Below are 5,905 nucleotides of genomic sequence, written 5' to 3'. Positions count from 1 at the left end.
CGGCTCAAGAGGGGCACCAGAACTTACTCCGCCGTTGTCCTAATTGGTACTCGGTATTAAAAAGAGTTGAGGTCGAGGGACGCGGAGGGGGGGCGTGGCATGCGAGGAAAAAAAATAAGCTGGAACTCTTCTGAAGGTAACTGCGCCGCGGAACGTTACGTGGGACGGGTTAATGAGATCAGGGGTTTTTAGTTGAATTAACAAAATATGCGTACTAACTGGAAAGAGCGCCGCCGTAATATGCAGTGAGAAATGAAGCAGGTTAGGCGGTATGTATGAAGGTTACTGGATAATACGGGTGCTCTACTGCTTCGAGGCGTTATAGCCAGGAGTTATCGAACGACTTCCAGTTTTTAGCGGATTATCTGATTCTTTAAGAGCATAATCGATTGGTATCAAGAAGATTTAACGCCAAAGAGGAAACTATAAACGCAACACCTTTGGAAAAGAATCATCGATAGTTCTCACCATGAATGGATGATTGAAATTTCATCAAAAAATCCATATCAAACGTTACAGCCATCACAAAACAATAAAAACTGAGATTTCTTTCACTACTGAGTAAATTGCGAATTTTCAAATATAAGTTCACCCAAACTTGCTCCAAAATTCAACAGATAAATATCCCCGATGTACATATATCTTAACTCAAGTATCCTCCAAATAGGACCAATATATTTCAATAAGCAGAATTTCTCAAACGTAACGAAGCTCTTTGAGGTGTAAAAAAATAGAAAGCCAAATACCAAACAAAATTCGTGGTCAAAATTCCTGAGTGAGGGCCTCGTTTGGCGTTCTTATCGCTTGGGCTGCGAAGGCATCGAACCACTTAACAGCGAGCGGGTAATTAAATTTCGTAATCGGCTCGGGCCCGTTCAACGACTTTAATTAAAATTATTTAGAGGCGTTGCACGAGCCGATAATTAATTAAGAGTAAGGATACGCCGGTAATTAAAATCCCCGTGAAGAAGAGGCCGATCCATGGGAGAGGAGGGCGTGAGAGCGTAGGAAGAGTATCGAAGAGGACAGAAACGAAAGAGGATTGGGGGAAAAGCTTTCTCGCGAGTTATGCGAGTTGACTCGTGCCAGGAGTATCTCCTAGGAGTATTAATTCAATATCTAATTAACCCGAGACGCGGTCTCGCGGGCGTGCTGTTTCTGTTTTTACGTGACTATCGCGAAAACGTCGTGTCGTCGCGTTATCGCGACGAACATTCTCTCTCGCTGAAGAGAAACGGAGAAAACAGCTCGACCAGGAGTGTAAATAAGATAGGTGGGCGTAATTGACCGACGTCCAGGTCGGGACAATGCGCCACGATCAAGGTTATTAAAAAGCACAGCTTTTGGAACCACCGCTGAAACGTCGCTTGCGATCGTAATTGAATTCACGATGATTTAAGCGGCGAACACCTTCAACGCGGCCACCTCTGCTCTCTTGAGCGTTGGCGCTCTTCATTTTTCTTGTTTCCTTTTGATTCTATAGACCGGCCGTACCGTGGGGAGTGAAAGAGGAATGAACTTTTCTTTTAAGTATATGTATACGCGACGCGAACAGAACTGTATATTTTTAGTTTAGATTTAGAAATCTTTGTTGATGAAATTCATAGTTTCAAATAATGAGGGATATTTGCGTTAAATTAGTGCCGAATGAAATGGAAATAATTAAAATATTGTTACCTGGATATTTCATTTCCAATTGTATTCCATTGTGACAATCGTACGTCATTGTATTGCCACGTTTAAGAAATATATATTATTCGTTTATTATTTTGGTAGAATTAATGAATTTTTGCAAGGAATTATGTGACACATTCATTTTCCATTACGTATAGATTAATTTTTTTACGACTGGTGTTTTACCAACATAAAACTAACATTCGTTTCTCAATATAAATTTAAATATGTATTATCACAGAGAATGGTATAAAATAACGAAATATTTCTTCCATTTAGAATTACATATATTGAAGTAAAGTATATCTCATACACATCTACTACAGGAATGACAGGCTTCGCATTCGTTCTATTCTTATATTAAACTGTTTAATACTGCTTCGTCACAAAAGCAATCACCGGTAGCTGTAATTATTTGAAAAATTATTTCACAATTTCACGAACGACTTCAAAGAAATTTCATGAAAGAATCCAGGAACTTCATTTACCACGACAGATTTACACTTTTCGTGCTAAAGCAAATCTAATAAGCATATCAAGTATTATTGAAACTAATCTATCTTTATCGCCCTATCTCTCTTTGTACACGCACTACTTTCACGTTCTGTTCACGTTCACGTTTTCCACTCTACTGTTCATAAATATTAGCACACTTACGAACACTTAAATCAATTCATGCATTTAGGAGAAATTTGATGAAGATCTATGAAATATATGTAGTACAAAATACAAAAGATACACAAAATATCTAAAATACGATATTCATTAAAATATTTGCCGAATAAATTATATCTCTAAGTAGATCCTATTTTTTTAATCGTATCCATCATGATATATATTTGCATAAATATCCATAACGTAATTATCACGTTTTGTATGAGATTACTACTGTATCTTGAACAGAAGTGCATACATATAGAAGTTCCAACGATCTCGAGGACAAAGTCCGTGACAATTATCGCCATTAACCATCAACTGCAGAGGTATCGTCGCCTTTTTAATAAATACTCCGGGCACAGCGGCAAAGATCGATTCGGTGTCTAATTAACCGAGCCTTCGGAGTCTATGGTTCTCGCCTAGTCTCGTGGGCGTACCGTTCCTATTTTACGAGCTGTCGTGGAAACGAGCAGCGGTAACCAACCACGAGCGACGCGGCTACTCTCCAGAGGAACGAGGGAAAATCGCTGCCACGTACTCGTCCCACGTCCACGACCCTTTTCGTACCCTTCTGCCATTCGATAAACTTTGTCGATTACACTTTTCCGTGGAGTTCGAGCGGACTGAACGGGTTGCCGCGCCCGTGTAAGTTAATGAATCTCACGTCGAGACACAAGGTGAACCGATATCCGTCTAGAGCCAAGGAGACACGCGCATACGGAATTGCTGAGTTTCTCGTGCACGAGATAAAGGAGGAAGTCGAAGGGGAATAAGTCGCTAACGACTTCCAATTGGAAGCATCTGCTTCTGCTCTGTTTTTTAATCGACAATGTATTTAGTTTTTTAACCTCGTGTTTTGTACTAGTTTAATGGATATTTATGCATTTGCGGGAACTTTAAACACGTGGAATTGTACAGATTACGTGCGATATTTAACTCTTCGACAGTGTAATAAAATAACGAAAGAATTTAGAACGATTTTAGACAAAATTATCTCTTTACTTTTATGATCGTGTACGTTTCTGATATCAGATATGAAGATTATAATCGCGTCATAGACGATGGCATTTAAGATTTCATATTTCGCAACTTGTCCGAGTTTTCTGATTGACACTATCAAAGGGTTAAAAATGTTCAGAATCAGCAAAATATACAATTCTTTGCTATCGTACATTTGATGAATAAATAACAGTTCTCATTTCTCAAATTATATTCACGAGGATGTAAATTTGCATAAATATCCGCAATTTACTAATAGCTTTTGTCCAAACGAAACATGAAAATGACATGTTAGAAAGATCGGATGGGTGAACGGGGGAAATATTAATAAATGATGCGAATTATTAACACATTTACTACCGAATGTAAATTTTGCTTTTCTTTCTTCAGATACTATTATGATATATAAAGATATTATTTAAAAAAATGCTAGACTTCTCTTATATTAGTGGTAAACAAACAGTTCTGGTATAGAACGTAAAAGAATTTATAGTATTTTATTAATGCGGAAATTCTTCCGATCGAATCAAGTACATTTTCATCATTTTATGTTTCATTCATTCAACGATTATGTATTTTATCATTATGTTTAAAATATGAATAAATTAACGAATAATGAAGATAACTGCTTGCTAATATAAAAATATTTCTCAATATAAAAGAAATCGATCTAACGACGGAATGCTCTATGGATAAATTAGAATCAATGGAAATGTGTAAGCTAACAGTATTGTTCGTCCAAATTTCGGTCCACTTTTTTTATCAATTTGGAGATTAAAACTAGGCAAATAACTTTACAGATCTACAGAAATTCCAACGGAGTTAGACTATAAGAGATTCTACAATTTCGCTAAAACTCCAGCGATTCCAAATTCTTCGAAAGAATACTGCACACGAAAATCCAAATACGATTGTCTAAACGAAAAACGAATAGAGACCACTAATAATGCAAACGAACATAACGATAAACGTCGATATATCTGAAGAAAAATTTCGCATGGCCGAGCAAAAAGAATAGCTTTGCATAACGGTTAGCTCGCTTTAAGCGTATACGTACTGCAATCAAAGTGGCTCTCGTCTCTATCGATAAATTTAACGATATCATAACACGACGGCCGACGGAGTATATATAGGGAATTCATACAATGGTATTTCATTTGCCGGACAAAAGAAGAGGGGAAAAAAACGAAGAGTATAACCGAGACCGTCTACGATCGGAGAGCGGAGGCGCTCTTTGATTTTCACTCTCGGCATCCTTGACCTAGAAAGGGGTTCGATTTCAACGGTGGCTTCAATTTTTTCCCTCCTTCCCTTCTTTTCCCTCTTCCTTCTCTTTTTTTCTCTTTTTTTACACCTCCGATACTCACCGTTCTCCTAGTCACCCATTCCAAACCGCCTGCGCTCCCTTCGACTGCTCCTTCATCCCCTTCCTCGACGAACCCTCTCCCTTCTTCGTCGATTCTCTCTGCCTGCTTTCTCGCGTCGCCATTTTGCGCTCTTCATCGATCCTGCGCCCACGCACGCTCCGATTTTTCCCGCCATTTTTCTCCGCGTCCACGTCCCGACACCGTCTTACTCGACATGACTGCTCGATCGTCTTGCAAGCGACTATCAGACAAATTCACGAGTTCGTCACCGTTTAGGAAAACCAAGTGTGTCGAACAGCGGCCGATTTTCAACTGATCGAGCAGCGCAGCGCGTTCTTCGATCTTGAGCCTGGTCGCCGAACGATTTGCATAGAGCTGGCGAAGAACCGGAACGAGATAGAGTTGGAAAGGGAGGCATGGCGTGCTAGTACAGCTACGACCTTTTATGGTGGAGCAACCGATCATTGTTGGACCCCCAATAAAGCTGCAGCTCAACCCCCTCCATCGTACCCCGTGTTCCGCGTGCAGACCTTGCAGGCGTCTGCAGGATGCTGCAGAAGTTCACGAGTTCTCCACTTGGTGGAACTGATGGTATTCTTAGCTTCTTGCAGAAGAGAGCGCCAAAGTGAATTAAGGATTGAAATTTAATGAAAGATATAATGAAATGGAAGATGAAGAGTGCAAGTTCGTTCAGCCTACTAGTTTAATATCTATTATGAATAATTTATTATTTTCGATTGTATAGTTTTGTTGAACATGTAGCGACTTCCTAAGAGTTCAAATGGTCGATAGAAGAGAAATCTGGAAATTTCTTTAGGTTCGTTGTACATGAATACTTTTGAAAAATTCCTACTAAGAGTAGTATCGTAAAGAGACCTCTTTTCTTCTCAGCATTTTCGCCCTTGATATTACGTAGATATATCTAACATTGTATTTTGATAAATTAATATATAATTAAGTAGAAGATAAACTTATTTGTTTTCGGTGACATTCATCTAATATTTTATCGCATTTTATCTTTACGATATTTACATTTTTTTACATTTACTTTACATTTAGAATATGTGCTTCTATTAAATATAATTAATGAAAAACAATTTTCCTCAGGGGGCAAAATAATTTAGTTATATCCTTTATCTTTTATCCCATTATCTTTTCAATAAATTATCGGAATCTTTTTTCATAAATTATTTCCATGTGATAACGTC

General features: G+C 38.4%; 1 long non-coding RNA gene across 1 annotated transcript in view; it reads right to left on the bottom strand.

The window, feature by feature from the left end:
- LOC117151616 overlaps positions 1-5,658 on the bottom strand; it is a 46,576-nt gene extending 40,918 nt beyond the window's left edge. The window contains exon 1 of the long non-coding RNA XR_004461653.1: positions 4,698-5,658. This is a non-coding gene — a long non-coding RNA (uncharacterized LOC117151616). The remainder of the gene's footprint in view (positions 1-4,697) is intronic.
- Positions 5,659-5,905: the final 247 nt, after the last annotated feature.

The sequence above is a fragment of the Bombus impatiens genome, unplaced genomic scaffold (genome assembly GCF_000188095.3).
Source record: "Bombus impatiens unplaced genomic scaffold, BIMP_2.2 scf_0318, whole genome shotgun sequence".
In the NCBI taxonomy this organism is placed as follows: domain Eukaryota; kingdom Metazoa; phylum Arthropoda; class Insecta; order Hymenoptera; family Apidae; genus Bombus; species Bombus impatiens.
This window is presented reverse-complemented; position numbering and strand designations above follow the sequence as displayed.